Source organism: Chrysochloris asiatica, unplaced genomic scaffold, assembly GCF_000296735.1.
Source record: "Chrysochloris asiatica unplaced genomic scaffold, ChrAsi1.0 scaffold00004, whole genome shotgun sequence".
Classification (NCBI taxonomy): Eukaryota; Metazoa; Chordata; class Mammalia; order Afrosoricida; family Chrysochloridae; genus Chrysochloris; species Chrysochloris asiatica.
In genome coordinates this window covers 37,029,035-37,051,504 of record NW_006408522.1, presented here as the reverse complement: position 1 = coordinate 37,051,504, position 22,470 = coordinate 37,029,035, and the positions used below count along the sequence as shown (strand labels likewise).

The window sequence follows — 22,470 nt, the reverse complement described above, 5'->3', positions numbered from 1 at the left end:
CACAGTCAACTCTACTTTGAGGAGGCAGCTCTTCCCCAGTCACATTTTGAGTGCCTTCCAACCTGAGGGGCTCATCTTCTGGCACTATTTTTAACAGTGTTTCTCTGCTATTCATAAGATTTTCAGTGACTATATATTCAGAAGTAGTTTGTCTCTCTTTCTTCGTAGTTTGTTTTCTTCTGGAAACTCATCTGAAACCTGTCCACCATGGGTGACCTTGCTGGTATTTAAAATATCCGTGGCATAGCTAGAATCACAGCAACTCACAAGCCACCACAGTATGACAAACTGACAGATGAGTCATGGCTTATCATCCACAAGGCTCATCAATAGTGATGAGGAAATGAGAGTAGCATCTTACGTGAAATGTACTGCATGAAACTTTCCCAGCAATCCTTTCCACAAACTCTCTAAAACTTGCTACAGCTGGTCTCAGGCTACTCCCAGGGAGACATAGGGGTCACCAGTACCTTGGGGGTCCTCACTAGTACTTCTTAAACAGAGCTGATTCCTCAACCAACACACCATACACCAGAGAGGCAACACCCTGAACACGGTCCAGTGCCAACCATGTCACTTGCATTGTGACCTGACAGGCAGCATGGCATCACACTTGCCCCGAATTTCTTTAACTCTTTGTGAAAACAATTTTTCAAGCAGAGTTGCTCATATTTATCACTCTGTACAGTGGCTTTCTGTTCTTCTTTGTCAAAGAAAACTCCTTTCGGAGCAGTGTTTTGAGCACCAGTACAATTTTGACCTTCTCAGAATCCTATAAATTAGGTGTTTTGTTTATTTTTCCAAATATTTGTTTTCTTTCTTTAAGTATTGCTCTTAGAAGCCAGCTTTGAAAGCTTGTAACTTTTATAAAGTTTAAACAAAATTTTGCTACATTATTTTCAAAATGAAACATCCTCTAAGAGAAATCATCAGAGCCAAATCTGCTTCCTGAGGCTGCACTGGGCCCCTCCCACACACCTCACACAGTTATATCTGGAACAACCCGTGCAAAACCATCAGCCTGACACTCAGAATCATAGCCATGAGCCACAAGAACCTAAAAGCATGGTCCCAGCTCACACATGCGGGATCGTGGTACATCTGACTATAACAGACCCATTTTTCATGGTAACAATTAGAGTCGGGTGTGCTCTCCTGTTCACTAGTGACTCCACCCTCTGCTTCAACAAGGATTGTAGCTAGTGTAGTAATGCTTTAGTCTGAAAAGATCCATAGAGCACTGCATAACTAACTGTGGCACTTGGATGAGACTTTTAGTAATTGGCAAGGTCGCTAAAACCAAGATTAGGTTCTCCTGCAGTCCAATCTAATCAGGAGCACAAGGGATATGTGCTAAGGGGAAAAACACAGAAGCTGTTTCTGTGACTGCTGTAATCCTACAGTGAGATTAGGAGGACCTTAGCACCTATGCATTTCCCTAACTCTTCTCAGACACAAGGACAAAGTAGAGAAAGCAACAGAACTTTCACACGCAAACAACAAATACAGGAGTAAGTCAGAATGTGTTATCAACAGGGTTCTAATTCAGACATGCACAGGTTTATCCAAACAAAAGATGTTTAAACGTTTCTGTGATCAGTGGATGGTTGCAGACAAGTTCTCTCAGTATTACACTTGTCTTCATCTCATTGTTGTTGTTGTTAAGTGCCATCGAGTAGGTTCCAATTCATAACTACTCTGTATGACTTGTCTTCATCTCATTGTTGTTGTTGTTAAGTGTTGTAGAGCAGTTCCAACCCACAGTGACCCTGTATAGGGTTTCCAAGGAGCAGCTAGTGAGTTTGATCCACTGAACTTACAGTTCAAACAAGTTTGCAGTCTGACGCATTAGCCCAAAGTGCCACACCAGGACTCCTTCGTTGCATTAGGTTGCCGTAAAAACAAAAAAGCAGTCCATTCAAAACAGTGGTTTCTGAGAGAATTGCTGCTGTTGTTAAGTGCTGCCACGCTAGTTCTGACCCATAGCAAACCTTCATAGCGTTTCCAAGGAGGGTTTGAATCACTGACCTTTTAGGTAGCAGTCCAGTGCTTAGCCTACAGCATCACATCAGAAGTCCTGGTGTAAGGGGAACTGCTGACCAGTTATATTCAAGGCAGAAAGGTCAACTCAAGGTTATGGTGACTGTTTGGGGGGACTCCAAAGGGATAATCTTAATAGATTTCCTTGAAGGACACAGGACAACCACAAGTGCTATAGGAAGATACTTACAGAAAATTGCAAATTGCATTGGTGATTAAAAACAAAAACATCCAGGAAGCTTGCACCAAGGAATTGTCATTTTTTTTTTCCATCACGACAATGTACCTGTTCATGTTTGGAGGTTAGCAAGGGCTGTCCTATGAGAATTTCACTGGGAAACCTCACCCCATCCACCCTACAGACCTGATCTTGTTCCTTCAGACCTCTTTCTTGTTCCCAAAACTCAAAGAACATTTGAAAGGAAGCTCATGTGAATCCCTAAAGGATGCCATAACTGCTGTTTTGATGTGGTGTGCATCATGGGGTACAGAGTTAGACGGATGGAAACACTGACTTCAAAAACGTAGACAACTACATAGAGGATCAATCAAGAAACAATATCAAAAAACAGTTTGATATTTTTGCTTAGTAAAGCTTTCTGTGATTTTACAGCAATACTTTTGATAGATTGGAAGAATCTGTATCCTTTAGAAAGAATAGATTTTCATTGTGAGCAAATTATATCAACCTCTGATAGCTCTTATTATATATTTAAATAATTCTTATAGCAAGTAAAGGAATAAATTATACTTTGATCAAACAATGAAGGGACAAAATGACCATATTAGATACTCATATGATGAAAAATAGCAAATATAAGCTTGCTAATAAAATCACCAAGAAGCAGAAAATTAGGATTTTCAAATTTTTCAAAAAAGATCACAAAATGTTTATCACATGCGAAATCTCATCTTAAGTGCATAGAGGGGGCACAGTATCTGTAAAAGTATTACCAAAAAAGATCAATCAAGAGTTTCCCTTATGTAAGTCAGTTTCAGCCCAAGGGGCTCATGTTTTCTAGTTGGAGCTAAGCAGGGATGAGGTTGTACAAATTACAAACAAAACAAAAAAAGTGCTTTTACACACATCAAATTTAAAACACATGGTGACCTTGTGAAATAAATCTGGTCATTGTTGAGGGTCTTCAAATCGATCCATACAACTCTGTAAAGGGTTTCCAAATAAGAGTTGGTGTGTTTGAACCACTGACCTTGCAGTTAGAAGTCCAGTGCTTATCCTACAGCACCACACCAGGACTCCAAATAAATATATGTCAAACTAAATATTATGACAAGAAAATACTGGCAAATGAAAAATGAAGTTTATTTCTATGTGTGGTATAGTGAATTATTTAACATGGCTCTTCTAGCCATAGGCGTAGTCTTAGAGTCCTGGTGTGGCACAATAGGATAAGCCCTGGAATGCTAACCGAAAGGTCAGTGATTCAAACCCACCAGGCACTCCTCAGAAACCCTATACAGGGTCGCTATGAGTTGAAACCGACTAAATGGCACACAACAATAACTATTGTCGTTATGTTGTTGTTATTAAGTGCTGTTGGGTCAGTTCCAACTCATAGCAATCCTGTATAGGGTTTCTGAGGCTGTACATCTTTGCAGGAGCATAAAGCCTCATCTTTCCCATTATGTTGTTGTTGTTAAGTACCGTGGAGTCGGTTCCGACTCATAGTGACCCTGCACAGGGTTTCTGAGGCTGTAAACCTTTACAGGAGCAGAAAGCCTTATCTTTCTCCCATTTCCCATTATAGTCTTTATCATTTCCTCCAAACATCTGGGTGAGAGTATTTCCTATATTCCTGATGACTCTGAGTCAGAAAAGGTGGGGGAAGATGCTGATAAAATTATATATGATTCAATTGTGAGTGATTCTTGACAGGATCCATTGTGATTATAAAAACATATAAGTCTAATGTGGGGATTAAACAGTTTTGCCATATGACTGGGTATCAAATGAGCCATCTCAGAAGCCAGAGTGGGGGGTGGTCTTAAACAGCCATCACAAAAGTACAACTAGGAGTGGGGCATGTCATTTGGACACCAAGAGCCCTATACTCTGAAACTCCTTGACCCAGGAGACAGAGATGTGACACCAGGGGAATGGCAGTGGAGTAGCAGCGGCTACAGGCAGCAGAACCCAGAGCCCATGACAGAGCAGTGAGCTTCCAGGCCCACAGACAATGCAAAATTGAGTGTCTTCTGGGATGGTTCCAGGCACTTCCTTGGGACTGAGGCTTATGGTGTAATAGAATGCCATTTAGGCAGTTATCAGCAGCACTACAAGCGTTTTGTAACATTGCCTGAGATTAGGCTTGTCAGAGTATTTCTGATCCTGAATTGTAACCTGTTAACTTCCATAAGAAGTCACTGTAATGAGTCATTGAATCCAGCACAGAAACAGAGAGTGCTGGGGAAGGAGTGGTTGGTCTCAGGATTGGTGAAAAGGGTTGGAGAGTAGAAACATATCTGACCTCAGTCTTATAGGAACCGGCCTTGAGCTGATGAGCTTGATTCTCCTTCACCCTTGTGAAGTCCTAGGAGGTCAGATACCACCCCAACACTACTGTATTAACCTTAAGCAAAAAACAAAAAACCTGTTTTATAAAAAAGAAAAACCAACCAAAACAAAACACCTCCATTCTTGTACTTCTTTTGTTCTAGGAGAAAATCTGGCACATCTTTAATTCAGTAGTGAACTTCCTGTATTTGGGGAGGTTTAAATAATGTCTATAAAAATATCAAATAAACTTTTACTGTGCCATTCCTCCTTCTTAAAATAAAATTATACCATTCCAAATTCCACTCATGCTTTCATTTATTATAAAATAAATACTTGGAGAACACCACGATGTGCCAACACTATGTTAATCCTGTTGGACATAAAAACCAAGACCACTAAAGTCTCTAACTTCTGATCATAAATGAACATCCTTAGAAAAGCCTAGCCAGCAGAACCCAGCTGAAGTGCTGACATCTAAGTGTACAAGAAAAATCCAAAAATCATAGTCAGTAAAAAGAAAGATACTAAAAGAAGAGAAAAGGAACTAACAACAACAATTATAAGAATGCCTAATTAGTGGTTACGAATCGGGCTGTGAACCACAAGGTCAGCAGTTCGAAACTACCAGCTGTTCCGCGGGAGAAAGATGAGGCTTTCTACTCCCGTAAAGATTTACACCCTCGGAAACCCTGCACAGGGTCGCTATGGGTCGGACCCGACTCCATGGCACACAACAACAACAACAATTACAATTTTGGCCATTCATTTAGTAAAACCATTGATGGATTATTAGCATAAAAATGCCATGGTGTTGATTAACTTGCAATTTAGCAAGGGAGTAGGTACTAAATACTTTGACTGAAAACACGGATATAGTTCCCTATTTAATAGTTCTTGTATTGCCTTTTTTAAAATGCAGAACCTCTTAACACTAGCTACCTGGTTATAATTTTAGGCCGTGAAATATGAAAAATCAATGTATTACCCAAGAGCATACTAGGAAATTTGATTCTTCTTCCAATTTCAGCAGACACAATAGTCTATTCCTTTAACCAATTAACTTATTCAACCAAACAAGTCTTCCTAAATTCTCTATAATTATTAAATAAGAATGTTACATTAAAATGAGATTTTAAAGTTAGATAGGGATACTTAGCTTATCCTCAACAATCTAATTCCGGAGTCTTGTTAATATTTGTCTTCTACTTAAAAGTCAGATTAAAAGTCAGTGGGTTTCTCAAAAAGTTAAACATATTTAAAAAGTTTTTTTAAAGTTAAATCATACAACCCAGCAATCCCACTCCTAGGTGAATTTGAAACATGCCCACACACAAACTTGTTCATCGATGTTCACGGCAGCTTTATTCATAATAGCCAGAAAAGTAGAAAAAATCCAAATATCCATCAATTGCGTTATAGCCATACAACGGAATATTATTTAGCCATAAAAATGAATTAAGTATTTAAACATGCTACAACATGGATGGATATTGAAAACATTACAAAACAAAGTGAAAGAAACCAGACACAAAAGGCATGTATTATATTATTCCATTCATATGAAATATCTAGATTAGGCAAATCTAGTCCTGGTGTGGTGCTATGGGCTAATGCATCAGTCTTTGAACTACAAGGTCTGTGGTTCAAGCTCACCAGCTGCTCCTTGGAAACCCTATACAGGGTTGCTATGGGTTGGAATCGACTCGATGGCACTTAACAACAACATAGATACATAAAGTAGATGAGTAGTTGTCAGGGGTTAAAAGGAAGGGAAGCGGATATGAAATATCTTTCTAGAATAATGAAAGTATCCTCAAATTGGTTGTGATTATAGATACACAACTCTGATTATACTAAAAAGCACTTAAGTGTATACCTTAAAAGGGAGAAGTTTATGGTATGTAGAGTTTAACTCAATAAAGCTTTTTTTTTTTTTTTTAAGTCAGTAGACAAATCCTTCTTGAAATTTGTTGAGGATTTTTGTTTGCTCTTTTTTCTTTGCTACTGGTTTATATCTTCATATGTAATTTTAAAAACTAGCACATAAATAAATCTTAATGCTTTTTCAGAGTATGCAACTCGACAACATTCTTATACTGGAATTTTTACTGAGATTTTACTTCCAAAATTGGAATCTCATAATGTGGGAAACTCTGTACCATTGGATATTCTTTTGATAGTAAGAATTGAATCAAAATTCTAAAATGTGCTCTATGTATACAGTACGTCTAAGATCAAAAATTACTTTTAAAAACATGAAAGAAACACAAGATTTAAGTCTAAATATGGCCATCTACCTCCATAGCTCCCCAGCACCTCCACAGAATCTATACCCACCCATGGGGAACCAGAAAAATGGCCAAGCCTAGCTAACTGCAGGGGCAAGAAAAACCAGCCTGCCTCGGGATCACAGGAGGAACCCACATCTCTGCCTTGAAAACAAAGAACCCAACACTGTTAGCCACTCAGTGAGCAGCCAGAGGAGAAATTGGAGGAGGATGAATTGAAGGGCAAAAAGACCTTGAGATTCCTCCTGTGTCTAGGCACAGGGAGAGAAGATCAATGGGCAGTAGGCACTCAGTAAATGCAAGCAACTTTTCTATTTTAGTGACCCCAGGCTATGTGCAAATGGGGGTCATTGTGATCTTTTTAATAGTTTACAAGAAATGTTAGTTGAATTGAACCATCATATAAATAGAGAGAGCAAGCATCTGGGAAATTATATTGTTATGATGGTTTCAATTGACTATAAACCAGTAGATTGGATTCTTGATTATAAATCGTATGATTAGATTTCTCCTAGCAGAAAATAACTTTTGGCATGTTTCCATAAAATTAATGCACTATGTAGTCTAAGGAGTCCTGGTGTGGCACTCAACCACAAGGTCAGTTTGAACTGCAAAGTTGACATTTCAAACTCACCAGCTGCTCCTATGGGTCAGAACAGACTCGATGGCATTTCACAACAACAAATCTACTCTAAGTATAAAATGGCTCATGAAAGTGTTTCAAAACATATGAGTAACAACCTACTGGTTTAAAACTATAATTCTTTATTTTACTAACAGTAAAACCACTTATTTGTAATAAGCAAACTGAAAAACAGAGACTTTGATGTTTAATCTTTGTGTCTTAGAATACAGTTACCTAGTACTGCTACAACAACAAAAAGACAACGAGTTGGTGGCTTTAAAGAAGAGAAATTTGTTTTTTCATAGTTCTGGAGGCTATGAGTTCTACTCAGAGTCTTTGCTGATTCCTCCTGTGAGCCTCTCGCCAGTTTCTGCTGGTGATCCTTGGCATTCTTTTGCATGTAGATGGGTTCTCACATATCATCTGTCCTTACCCTGTGTGTTGCTGTCTCTGTTCTGCTCTTTTCATTACCCAGAAGTGATTTCATGCCCTACCCTGTCCTGGTTTGGCGCTGTGAGTTAATGCGCCAGACTGCAAAGCCATTTGAACTACAAGGTTGGTGGTTCAAGCTCACCAGTCGCTCCTTGGACACCCTATACAGGGTTCCTATGGGTAGGAACCAACTCAACTGCACTTAACAACAACAACAACAACCCTACTCAGGTGTGTCCTCATTAGCATAACAAAAGGAACTCCTTGTTCCAAACAGGGTCATATTTACAAATTCAGGGATTAGGATTTCAACACATTATTTTGAGAATCACAATTCAATCCATAACATTCTGCACTCTAATTCTTAGTGAATTTCCTTACGTAAAGTAGATACTTTAATCTAAAAGCAATTAGGAAATTTCTTGCTTTCCCTAGTGAAAAGCATATTAGATGGCTGGTATGTAAACTAGGGACTGGTAGAGTGGCTTCAAAATACTAAGAAGCTAAACAATTCCCTTGAAATTTATTCTCCCATGGATATGCTAAACAAACTCTTTTTCAACATGGAGAATAGAGATAATCTTCCTTCCGCTGAGGCCCTACCTAATTGATGGTTTCCTTCACACAATGTTGTTGTTGTTAAGTGATGTGGAGTCTGACCTGACTCATAGTGACCCTGTACAGCATTTCCAAGGAGTGGCTGGTGAGCTTGAATCACCGACCTTGAGGTTCAAACAGATCTTGCAGTACAGCGCCGCACCAGGACTAGGTCTGGATAAATCATTTATTGGAAAACCGAGCGTATGTTACAAATTTGGACCCTCTAAACCTTGCTTAGCTAATATAAACATGGCCTGCTAAAATCAATCCAGATTCTTTTGTTCAGTCTTTTTACTTGGATCATCTTTCATGCTAGGACCTAATCACATAAGCATTCTGAGAAATATCTTAATGATAAAAATGATTAGAATATAATTCCAAAAAGATTTGGCTAAAAATATCATAATAATTTGATTTACTCACCTTAAGCTCTAGCATGATATACTTTTTTTCTGGGAAATCCTGGTAAAAATGAGCTTTGCCCAAATTGCTGACAATCTGACAATCTTGACTCAAAACACTATGGGTTTGGTCACAAATGCCAGAACTAACTTACTATCTTATTCTTTTCATAAGTCACATACCTGAAAGAAATTCACTCTGTAGGAGATACAAATTCCTAACCACAAATGCTAATTTTTTGGTTATATCAGGTAGAGTTCTGCCCAGCTGGAAATCAGTCTCTTTTTCCACTAAGATTGCCTAGTTTTAACATGACTTCAGGAAATAAAAATATTATTTAATCAGCTATTCAGGAGCCGGCTTTCTGCATTCCATTAACACCTTTGAATACAGCACAAGCATTGTAAAGTTATATTCCTGAACAGACCAGTGAAGAAGTAACAGCATATAACCATGTCTTTGAAAGATAATTAGATGGCTCTATGAAGAGTAACAGAGCCCAAATGAGTGAGTCATAGGATTAACTGGAAGCAATTATCATAAAGACAGTTGACTGCCAAATCAAAAGTCTTTTTATTACATGTATCTGCTTACTTCTGACTGGAATAGGGGTGAAGGAAAGTCATCAGGAAGGCATGAAGACGATTCATTGCTCAAATGCACCAAAGCAAAAATTTTATACAGGTGATAGTATTTTGAAATATTGATAAAGCAATACTGCCTCTTGTTGTTAGGTGCTGTCAGACAGCTCTGACTCATAAGGGCCATATGCACAACACAACGAAATGTTGCCTGGTCCTGTGTCATTCTCACAATTGTTGTTATGTTTGGGTCCATTGTTGCTGCCACTGTGTCAATCCATCTCATTGAGGGTTTTTCTCTTTTTCGCTGACTCTCCATTACTAAACATGATGCCCTTCTCTGGGGACTGGTTCCTCCTGATAACATGTTCAAATAACAGGAGACAAAGAAAGTCTTATCACCCTTTCTTTTAAGCAGTAGTGTAGTGGTTATGAATCGGGCTGCTGACTTCAAGGTCAGCCGTTTGATACGACCAGCTATTCACAGGAGAAAGATGAGGCTTTCTGCTCCCATAAAGATTTGCAGCCTTGGAAACCCTGTGCAGGGTCACTATGAGTCGGAACCGACTCCACGGTACTTAACAACAACAACAACAATCTTGGTGAACTTTTTCCAAGACAGACTTTTTGTTTTTCTGGAAGTTCGTGGTACCTTCAATAATGTTTGCCAACACCATCATTCAAATGCATTGATTCTTCTGTGGTCTTTCTTTTTCATTGGCCAACTTTCACATGCATGTGAAGCAACTGAAAATACTATAGCTTGGGTCAGAGGCACCTTAGTGACATCAAAGTGACATCTTTGTTCTTTAACACTTTAAAGAGATCTTTTGCAGCAGCAAATTCGTCTAAAGCAATATATCATTTGATTTCTTGGCTACTGCTTCCATGCGCATTGATTGTGGATTTAAGCAAAATGAAGTCTTTGCCAATTTAAATCCCCCCCCCATTTATCTTTATGTTATTTATTAGTCCAGTTGTGAGGATTTTCGTTACACAGAGGTGCAATCCATATGGAAGACTGTAGTTTTTTATCTTTGTCAGTATTTTAAGTCCTCTTTGTTTCCAGCAAGCAAGGTTGTATCATCGGCATATCACAGTTTGTTAATGAGTCTTCCTCCAATCCTGATGCCACATTCTTCTGTACATAATCCAGCTTCTCGAATTATTTCCTCAGCATACAGATTGAATAAGTAGAGTGTAAGGGTACAACCTTGAAGTCCACCGTTCCTGATTTTAAACCACTCAGCATCCCCTTGTTCTGTTTGAACTACTGTCTCATGGTCTATGTACAGGTTTCTCATGAGCACAATAAAGTGTTCTGGAATATCCAGTCTTTTCAGTGTTATCCATAGTTGGTTATGATCCACCCAGTCAAATGTCTTTGCATAGTCAATAAAACACAAATCAACTTCTGACATTCTCTGCTTTCAGCCAAGATACATCTAATGTCAACAATGATATCCCTCTTTTCACGTCCTCTTCTGTTTCTGATAACATGTTCAAATAACAGGAGACAAAGAAAGTCTTATCACCCTTTCTTTTAAGCAGTAGTGTAGTGGTTATGAATCGGGCTGCTGACTTCAAGGTTTCTGGCAGCTCCCTTCTGATGTACTGCTGCAAAAGTTTTTAACTAAATTCAGCAAAAGTGTACTTGCATGTGGTGTTAATGATATTGTTCAATGATTTCTGCATTCCATTTAGTCACCTTTCTTTGGAATGGGTACAAATATACATTTCTTCCAATATGTTGTCCAAGTACTCTTCCAAATTTCTTGGCATAGACAAATGTCTGCCCAACTCCCCACCACCCCCACTGCACCAATTTGCTGAAACATTTCCATTTGTATTCTGTCAATGCCTTATATTGATTTTGCCAATTCCTTTGGTACAGCTTGGACTTCTTCTTACAATACCATGGTTTGTTGTTGTTGTTGATGTGTGTGTTTTTATCATATGGTATCTTGAAATAATTGAGCATCTACAAATTATTTTTGGGACAGTGACTCTGTATTTCTTCTCTCTGCTTTTGATGCTCCCTGCATCATTCACTATTTTGACCATTGTTCTTAAGTGCCCCCTAGTCAGTTTTGACTCATAGTAACCCTGTATAGTTCTCCAAAGGAGTGGCTGGTGGGTTTGAACTGCTGACCTTGCAGTTAACAGTCCAGTGCTTATCCTACAGTGCCATACCAGGACTCCATTTTGGCCATTAGGATACTATATATAAAATGCATAGATTAAGTCTAATGAAGCCTTAAAACGTATCACTTATAAATAAGAATTTTAGAACACCTGGCACTTGACAGATTCCTTTAGAAGATGAATTATCTTGAGGGTTCCAGTACACATTCAAAAAGAAGGGGTCAAGAGGTAGGAGGCAAGAAGTTTTAAAATAACAGATGTTTTGGAAATGAAAAATATTTAATCACATTAAAGTATGTAATGTACTTTTCTCAATTAAAGTATATAATATTGTTCAATAAAGAACGTTGTTGGATTCCACAGAGTAAATTCCAACTTCTGGAAACCAAAGGTGACAGACTGGAACTGACTGGGAGGGTTTTCTTTAATCTGTTTGGAAGGAGACTGCCAGGTGCTCCTCCTGCAGAGCTACTATGTGCATTCAAACTTGAGCCTTCCAGTTAGCAGTGGAGCACTCAACTGTTTTTCCAAGACCTCATTATTCTTCACTGAGAATAATAGGCAGTGTGATCTTCTTCACCCTGCAAACACTGCAAAGTTTAAAGAAAACAAAACAAAACAAAAAAACTCTGGAGCCAGGGATTCAATTTTGACTCATACTGTGGTTAGGCACTGTTGAGTTAGTTCCAACTCACCTCACGGAGCAACTGTTGCACAACCGAACAACACCCAGCTTGGTCTTGTGCCATCCTCATAGTCTTTATGTTTGAGTCCATTGTTTCAGCCACTGTGTCAATCCATCTGGTTGGGGATCTTCCTCTTCTTCAATGACCCTCTACTTAACTAAGCATGATGTCCTTTTCCAGGAGTTGCTCCCTCCAGATAACATGTCCACAGTACTTGAGACAAAGTCACCATCCTCACTTCTAAGCAGCATTCTGGCTGTACTTCTTCCAACACAGATTTGTTCATTCTTCTAGGAGTTGATGATATATTCAATATTCTTCACCAACACCATAATTTGGATGCCTCAATTCTTCTCTGGTCTTCCTTATTTACTGTCCAGCTTTCACATGTATCTGAGGCTATTGAAAAAGCCATGTTTGAGGTCAGGTATACCTCAGTCCTCAAGATGCAAACAGCAAAGATTCTGACTCATCGTGACCCTATAAAACAGAAGAACTGCCCTATTGATTTTTCAAGGCTGTAATCTTATGATAACAAATTGTCACCTCTTTCTTCTTAAGAGATACTGGTGGATTCAAACTACTGACCTTTTGGTTAGCAGCCAAGCACTTAATTACTGGGCCACCAGAGCTCCTTAACTGCAAGGTACTGGGAAATTAAATGGACATCCTGGTACTTCTGTTCAGGGGAAATGATTAACTTACTATATAGCACTAGACTATAAGGTTAAGAAAACTCCATTAAGTTTTAGGAAGAAATATAATACAATTAATACATTGTATTAATTGACTTTAAAAGGAAGTCCATTCATTGATAATAAAATGCAAGTATGGATCCTATTAAATAGTACTTAAGGAAACAATCTATGGTTTGGGGGGAAAGAGGAAATAACACATATGATAGAGGGTAGACACACGTTGACCTAGGTGATGGGACAGGGAACGTACAACCAGAGAGAGGTTGGCAGAGAAAAGATGGGGGTGGCAGGAGACACAGGGAGGAATGCCGTGGTGAAAGTGAACAGAGTAAATGCTCTTAGCTGTTGGTGTATGGAGGGGATTACAACCATATAATGAAGCAAAGTAAATGTAAAGGTAAAACTGATGATCTGCTCTGTAAACTTTCACTCGGTTACACACACAAAAAGTAAAAAAAAAAAAAGAAATCATGCTTAAGAAGGTAGAACAACTCCCTGCTAATAGTAAATAAAAACAAATCAGGTTAATGTCTTAAAATCAGAGATCATAAATCAAAACACAACCAGAGCATTACTGTCTCATGTGCTCGGTACATTCTCCCACTGGCAAGTATCTTATTCAGCAGAAATACAAATGAGACATTTAAAGTACAATCTTAGAAAACATTCTTGCTAAACTTAAGTAAGCTCTCTTGTTAAAAAATGTTTTGATGAAATTAATTCTGCCCAGAACTTGAAAGATTCATGAAGTGTAAAATAAAAATCCCTTATAGGTCTACATTGTGGTTTGCAAATCCTCTAAACACTATGTAAGACAGACTAGATTTAATTCAACTCTTTCCCACTAGAAAGCAGGCGGAGCACATTACTCCCACCATTTATCCTTGTGGTTAGTTGTCAACACACAATGGGAGAAGTTTACTCTCTAGGGAATATAGTCCCAAAAACTGAAACCACCAAAGCATAGTGCCCCCATGTAACAGAGAACTCCTCCTTAGGGCTTCTGAGACAAAATCTTTACAGAAGCAGACTGCTTCATCTTTCTCCCTTGAAGCACCTAGTGGGTTCAAACCACCAACCTTTTGGTCAGCAGCTCAATGCTTAACCCACTGTGTCACCATTGTTCCTTAGCGAATATAAGACATATAAATGGACTCCATCTGTGGTGCTGTAAGATCAACACTGGACTGAGCCACAGAGCTGGCAGTTCAAACCCACCAGCTGCTCCTCAGAAACCCTATACAGCAGGAGTAGGGAAATTTTTCCTGTCAAATTTATAGCCTCATTCACAGGCCATACAAAATTATCAACTTAAAAATTAGGCTGCTATATTTGGTCAAACATTTAATTAACTCATCCCAAGCCATGGTAGATGGAGTACTGGTGTGGTGCTGTGGGCTAACGCGTCAGACTGCAAAGTCGTTTGAACCTCAAGGTCGGTGGTTCAAGCTCACCAGGTACTCCTTGGAAACCCTATACAGGGTCGTTATGGGTCAGAACCAATTCGACGGCACTCAACAAGAACACTTAACAACAACAAAGCCATAGTACTTTCAATAAATTTATATGCATGCAAAAGCTGGACAGTGAATAAGGAAGACTGTAGAAGAATGGATGCTTTTGAGTTATAGTGTTGGAGAAGAATACTGAAAGTGCCATGGGCTGCCAAAAGAACAAACAGATCTGTGTTGAAGAAGTGCAGCCAGAGTGCTCCTTGGAGGCCAGGATGGCCAAACTTCATCTGTCATACTTGGGACATATTGTCAGGGACCAGTTGCTTGAAAGGATATCATGTTTGATAAGGTGTAGGGTAGAGAAAAAGAGGAAGACCCCCAGCAAAAGGGATTGGCAAAGTGACAGAATCTATGGGCTCAAGCGTGGCAACAATTGTGAGGTTGGCCCAGGACTAGGTAGTGTTTTGTTCTGTTGTGAACAAGGTCGCTAAGAGTTGGTATGGACTTGATGGCACCTAACAACAACAACAAAGTGATGACTGGAAATGCTACTGCCTTGACAGGGCCAAACCAAATGATTTCACAGGCCTCATATGGCCCTGAGGGCCAGACGTTCCCCAACCCTGCTATACAGGGTCGGTATGAGTTGGAACCAACTCAACGGCACTTAACAACAACAACAACAACAAATGTATATATATATATATATTCATTTCTAAATAGATACAAATATTATATATATAAATTTATTTATCTGTTTACCTGTCTATCTCAACTTCAAACTTAGGATAAATTATGTACAACTTAATGCCCAGTCCAAACTAATTCTGATATGAAATAATGAAAATTCACACTTATCCCTCTATGGTAGCTGCAATTATGGTCAATTTAATACCGTCAACAGAAACTGTACTTGGCACACTCATAACACAGCTTTATAAGGTTAGGAATGAAAATGGACTTAACCATCTTCATTGATGCTAGCTTGGGCAAACATAATAATGTGCAATGTAATGAGGAAAACAAAATATGAAACAAAAGGGACTGCAGAATCAATTTCCGGCATAAAACACTGACCAAGGGAAACAAAAAAAGGAAGTCACCAAAGATCTCAAAGAGAAAAACAGGTATTTATAATGTTTCTTAAAGCATTATGCAGTTATCCTATGTTCTGTCTGAACTCTGCTTCACTAGCAAGTAAAGAATTGCATGGGGAACAGACACTGAGTAATGGAATGTAACAAAGCATCATTCAGAGGTATATTATCTATTCATTACTGTCACTGAATTTGAATCCATTCCTAGCAATAACTAAAAGCATTTTTAATTGAAAACATTGTAGGGCTGTTAAAAGAAATAAATGCAAAGAGCGGTGCAGTCCTTGGAAATGACATTTAAGGACTGATGGACAGCAGCTGTAATATTAAAATTATATTAATCCTCAAAAACGAAACAGGTTCAGCCATGCCAGTTCCACCTGGTGCAATTTATTCCATTAGAAAAGTAGACTAATGGATTGACATGTCCATTGAAATGGCAAGACTTATTTTTAATGATTTGAAATGTCTCTATGCTCAGAAAGAATTAGAAGTAAAATATCTGTTATAATTTTAGCTAAATGAGCACACTTGAAACAATCTTAAAATCAAACATTTGGATTCCATCAGCTCTATATAAAAATGGACAAGAATCCATCTATTCATCAAATTATTTGCAGACCATCAAAACCTCAGTCTTGAATGAACCCAGTCATCGCCCTATGGCCAAAAGTTGAATATTCATAGAGAAAAAAAAAAAAATCACATAGCAGGAGAATTTATTTTATTTTAGATTCATGAATGCCCCTTTAAATGGGTACTCAACGCTGTCCAGATATCTTGCTGTATTTCTTCTAAGTGTACATTCCTTTCTTGGACAACTATGAGTATTTCATACCTGTTCATTCTTGGATAAGCACTAGACTGCTAACTGCAAGGTCAGCACCTCAAATCCACCAGCCACTCCTTGGAAACCCTATATAGGTTGGAATTGACTCAACAGCACTTAACTTCTCTCCTTAAGTCACCCCCACCACATATATGCAACCTCAGCCTCAGCTGATGGTCTCAGTCACACTTTGTTGGGAAAACAAAAGAAGCCTTTAGATAGGAGCTCTCTCAAGTTCCCACCATTAATGGGATCTATGAACATCTGCAACAGCTGCCATTTTCTTTTCCGTCTTTTGTGCCTCCTTCCAATCAATGGACCCTCCCCAAAACATATATGACCTCTCATCCAAGATGACAGAATGAAGGAAGGGCTAAAAATGATCCTTCTCTCTGCCTTTAAAAGTACCACTCTTTTTTTTTTTTAATGTAGCTATTTCCTCCACCTAAAATATAAGCTTCAAGAGAGAAATGACTATGTTTTGTTCACACTGGTTCTCCAGCATGTAAGAGTACCCATGTAGTTGTCGTTGTTGTTGTTATGTGCCGTGGAGTCGGTTCTGACTCATAGCGACCCTGTACAGGGTTTCCGAGGCTGTAAATCTTTACGGGAGCAGAAAGCCTCATCTTTCTCCCGCGGAACAGCTGGTAGTTTCGAACTGCTGACCTTGCGGTTCGCAGCCTGATTCGTAACCACCACGCTACCAAAGCTCCTTACCCGTGTAGTAGATGTGCAATAAAAATTCCTTGACAGTTTGCTAAAATACTACTGGCCCCTTCTCCCATCACTCCCACCATCAGCACCATCAATCCTCATGGCCCCAGCTGCATCCAGGGAGGACTCATTGACACACTCTTTGTAATCCGAAAACATTTATATTCCTCTTACGATGGAGGAGGAACTTTAAAAATATATATTCTATATAGTATTCTGATTCTCACTCAACACTGCAAAACAAGGGACAGTACTTAAGGGGAGAGATTGTGCCTTATTAATCTCTTATTTGTGGCGCTGTGGAATAAGCCACAAGGTCGTTGGCTCAAACTCACCAGCTGTTTCTTGGAAACTCTACACAGGGTCATTATGAGTCACAACCGACTCGGCAGCACTTAACAACAACAGCAACCTCTTGGTGGTTGTTCTGTGCCGTGGAGTCAGTTCCGACCCATAGCGACCCTGTACAGGGTTTCTGAGGCTGTAAATCTTTACGGGAGCAGAAAGCTTCATCTATCTCCCACAGAACAGCTGGTAGTTTCGAACTGCTGACCCTGCGGTTCGCAGCCCGTATTTGTAACCACTACACTACCAAAGCTCCTTTTAGTAGACTGGAAATCAATGACTTGAATTAGTTCAATAAGAGTTTAACTGAAAAAAGCTGGGTGGAAAGTCAGAAACTGCTTTATGAATAATTTTCAAATCATTTCCCACTGTTTCCACAGGAAACATGGAAGATAAAATACCAGCTTAATGAATATGCATTACTCTAGAGTTAATTCTAACTCATAGAGATGCTATAAATAAATAAAAATATAGAACTGCCCCCACGGGGTTTCCAAGCCTAGAATCTTTACAGGGAGAACTGTCCCGTCTTTTTCCAGCTGGCTGGAATGGCTGGTGGGTTTGAACCACCAATCTTTCTATGATCAGCCAAGCACTTAACCACTGAGTCACCAGGGATCCTTAATAACAAATAAAAATTGTACTTTTCTTTATTTGAAAAATTGATTTAGACATAAAGTAGTGAAGCATCAGTTAATTTGATACAAATATGGTTTGGTGAAAAAAATTTCTTTCACCAAAATTTTAGACTAAAGTCATGGCAAAGTTAATTACCTACACGGTATCTCATCAGCACCATGGCACTGTAGCATAAGCACTGGCATGGAAACCACAGGGTCGGCAGTTCAAATCCCCCAGCTGCTCATTGGAAACTATACAGGGAGGGTCCCTGTGAGTCGGCACTGACTGGAAGGCACACAACACCAGCCAGCACTAATGCACATATCTAGGAAGGCCCTACATTTCCATATTTTTGTTAGTTTGCAGGTTGTTGATAAATTATTTTGCCTATTGATTAAAAACAGAGTAAACTTTTAATTAGAGCACTAAATAAAATTTAGAGAGGAGGGATAAAACGATCAATAAAAACAAACAAGACTTTTATACAGACCAAACCATGCAGCACTAAACAAATTCCACTATTAAAAACAAGAAAATCCTCAGAATACAATAGCTGCTTTTTTGTGTGGATTTTTACAAGATAAGGTTTATGCAAGAAAAACACCTAATTTCCTTTTTTATTAAATTCCTATGTTTCCCAAGAGAGGTTACATTCACAATGTGGAAAACGATGCTCTTAGAAGAACTGTTGTTTTTGTTGGTTCCAACTCATAGCGACCCTGTATAGCATTTCTGAGGAGTGGCTGGTGGATTTGAACTGCCCACCCTTTGGTCCAGTGTTTATCCTACAGTACCTGCCACACATAAGTATTACCTCCAGTAAACTTAACAATTAACTAAAATATCAGCAACTGGAGCTTCTGGTTAATCGTGACGGGACTAGACAATGAAGCAAGATTGTTAACCTCACATTGTTAGACTGTAAACCCCATAGTCCTACATTTCCTAAAAATGAAAATGGTGAGCCGCAACATGAAATATGATTAAGTTATCTCTATATGACTAAAAAACCTCAAAAGCCCAGGTCCTTAAACAGCTGACATATATGAATGAATATGGCAGAATAACATGGCCAAGACATGGAAAAACATTATATCTGTAATTTACAAATATAATTTTAAATTGTCATCTCTAGGTGCCATCGAATTTGTACTGACTCATAATGGCTCTATGCACAACAGAATGAAACACTGCCTGGTCTTGTGCCAACCTCACAACTGTATATTTGAATCCATTGCTGCTGCCACTGTGCCAATCCAACTCGTTAGGGGTCTTCCTCTTTTTCTCTGACCCTCCACTTTACCAAACACGAAATCCTTCTCCAGTGACTGGACCCCCCTGATGATAAATCCAATGTATGAGACACAAAGTCTGGCTATCCTGGCTTCCAAGGAGCATTCTGGCTGTACTTCTTCCAACCCAGATCTGTTTGTTCTTTTGGCAGTCCATAGTACTTTTAATATTCTCCTCCAGCACTTTAACTCATATGCATCCATTTTTCTACGGTCTTCCTTATTCGTTGTCCAACTTCCATGCATATGAGGTTACTGAAAATACCATGGCTTGGATCAGGTGCACATTAGTCTTCAAGCTGACATCTTTGCTCTTCAACACTTTAAGAGGTCTTGTGCAGCAGATTTGCCTAATGCAATACGTCATTTGAGTCCTTGACCGTTGCTTCCATGTGTGTTGATGGTTTATCTGAGCAAAATGAAGTCTTTAAGAACTTCAACACGTTCTCTATTATCATGATGTTTTTTATTGGTCCAGTGTTGAGGATTTTTGTTTTCTTTACATTGAAGTGCAACCTATACCGAAGGCTGTGGTCTTTGACCTTCATCAGTAAGTATTTTAAGTCCTCTTCACTTTCAGGAAACAATATTGTATCGTCTGCATATCACAGGCTGTTAATGAGTCTTCCTCTGATCCTGATGCCATGTTTTTCTTCATATAATCCAGCTTCTCAGATTTTAGCTCGGTACACGGATTGAATAAGTATGGTAAAAGAATACAACCCTGGCGCACACCATTCCTAATTTTAAACCAGTCAGCATTCGCTTGTTCTGTTGAAACACCTGCCTCCAGGTCTAATAACAGGTTCCTCATTAGTACAATTAAGTGTTCTGGAATATTCATCCTCCACAATGTCGTCCATAAGGAGCTCTGGTAGCATAGTGGTTATGAATCAGGCTGCTAACCTCAAGTTCAGCAGTTCAAAACTGCCAGTGGTTCTGCGAGAGAAAGGTAAGGCTTTCTGCTCCCTTAAAGATTCACAGCCACAGAAACCCTACACAGGGTCGCTATGGGTCAGAATTGACTCGGTGGCACTTAACAACACAATGCCATCCATAGTTTGTCATGACCTGCACAATCATAGTCAACAAAGCATAGATAAACATCTTTCTGGTATTCTCTGCTTCCAGCCATGATCCATCGATCATCAGCAATGATATCTCTCGTACCATGTCCTCTTGTCAATCCAGCTGGAACCTCTGGAAGGTCTCTGTCAATGTATGCTTACAGCCATTTTTGAATCATCTTTAGCACAATTTTGTTTGCATGGGATATTAGTGATATTGTCTCATGATTTCTGCATTCCACTGGGTTGCCTATCTCTGGAAAGGGCACAAATATGGATCACTTCCAATCAGTTGGCCAGGTAGTTGTCTTCCAAATTTCTTGGTACAGATGAGTGAATACATCCAGTGCTTTGTCAGTTTGTTGAAATTTACAGTTAATTTTCAAATACAATTTTAATAGTGATATAAAAACTAAACAGAAGAAATGGTTCTCAATAAAATAATTCTTACTGTGATTTTAATATCATTTGAACTGCAAGGTCGGTGGTTCAAGCTCATCAGCTGCTCCTTGGAAACCCTATACAGGGTCGCTATGGGTCGGAATCGACTCGATGGCACTTAACAAAAACAACAATTTACCTATATGATCATGAACTACTTTATAGTCCATTCGCCCTGGTATTCTTAAGTGGCAACTACCAAAACTACTGGAATGTTACAGAGGCAATAATTAAACCACCAATTGTTCACTTTCTTTTTTCAAAGAGAAAACAGACATTCATATGGGAAGCTTTAAAACCTAATCGCAGAGCGCAGAACGGTTTGGTGGTTTGTCACAGAAGATTCATCTATTTGGCTAGGCGACTGCGGTTCTCCTTTGGTCAGCGACAACGACGTGGAGGTCTGGAAAGCGGCTTCAGACTTAGGTGTTCAGTGAAAAACGGCCCGAACCAAGCAGACTGCCGGGAAATCCACCTGGGGGAAGGCCCCCCGCAAACAGGGGCCACCAAGGGTGAAGAAGCCCCATCCCATCGTTACAGGCGCGGCACCACGGTGCTGCGGGAGATCCACCGCTACCAGAAATCCCCTGAGCTGCTCCTCCGGAAGCTGCCCTTCCAGGGGCTGGTGCTGGAGATGGCCCAAGACTTCAAGACAGACTTGAAGTTCCAGAGCATGGTCATCGGCACCCTGCAGGAGGCCATCAAGGTGTACCTGGTGGGCCTGTTCGAAGACACCAACCTGTGCGCCATCCACGCCAAGAGAGTCACCATCATGCCCAAAGACAGTCAGCTGGCCTGCCGGATATCTGGGGAGCAAGCTTAAGCGCCAGGCCGTTTTTATGGTGTTTTGTAGTAAATTCTGTAAAATACTTTGGTTTAATTTGTGACATTTTTTTGTAAGATTGTTTATAATCTGTTGCGTTTGTACTTAAGTCATTCCATCGTTCACTCAGGATGAATGGGAAAAGTGACTGCTGACAGCCCTCAGCGATGTGGGCACTGTGGCTCAGGTGGGACAAGCTGCTGATCTGCAGAAAGGGTGGGTGATCACTCTTGCTTCTCATGATGTATGTTTCTGTATGTTACTGACTTGTTGGGTAGCTAATATGGTACTAGAATTGAGAACTGTGTACAGGGTCCTTTTGCAATAAAACCGGTTATGACTTGATCCAAGGTTTAACAATTGGGGCTCTTATGTCTGACCAAACATCACTGTAATAAAATGTGGGCTTTTTCAAGGGTGAAGAGATCCAAGTCTTAACCACAGTGTAACTTACCATTACCTAAAAAAAATAATAAAAGGGAGAAAGGGGTGGAATAGAATACACTCTATGCATTTATAATAGCTATTGTATATATTGTCGACATTTTTTAATTCAGTGTTTTACATTTACATGTGGTGGGGTGTCTTGTCATTCAGGTGTGTGTGATTTAGAGTCCTGTGGGCTTGCCTCTCACTAGATGCACTTGTTCTCATAGTGAAATGCTCTGCTGCGCTCTACCTTGCATAAGTCCTCCAGCTGATAACGCAGACACTAACGGGAGATTTTATGTATAAGGGCTCTAGACTACATAATACCAGTTATTCACACCAG

At 39.5% G+C, this 22,470-nt stretch overlaps 1 protein-coding gene and 1 pseudogene across 1 annotated transcript in view; one reads left to right on the top strand and one right to left on the bottom strand.

The window, feature by feature from the left end:
* The window catches only part of FSIP1 (fibrous sheath interacting protein 1), a 200,548-nt gene that overhangs the window by 60,681 nt on the left and 117,397 nt on the right, over positions 1–22,470 (bottom strand). The window lies entirely within an intron of this gene.
* Positions 2,321–21,698, top strand: LOC102825655 (annotated as a pseudogene).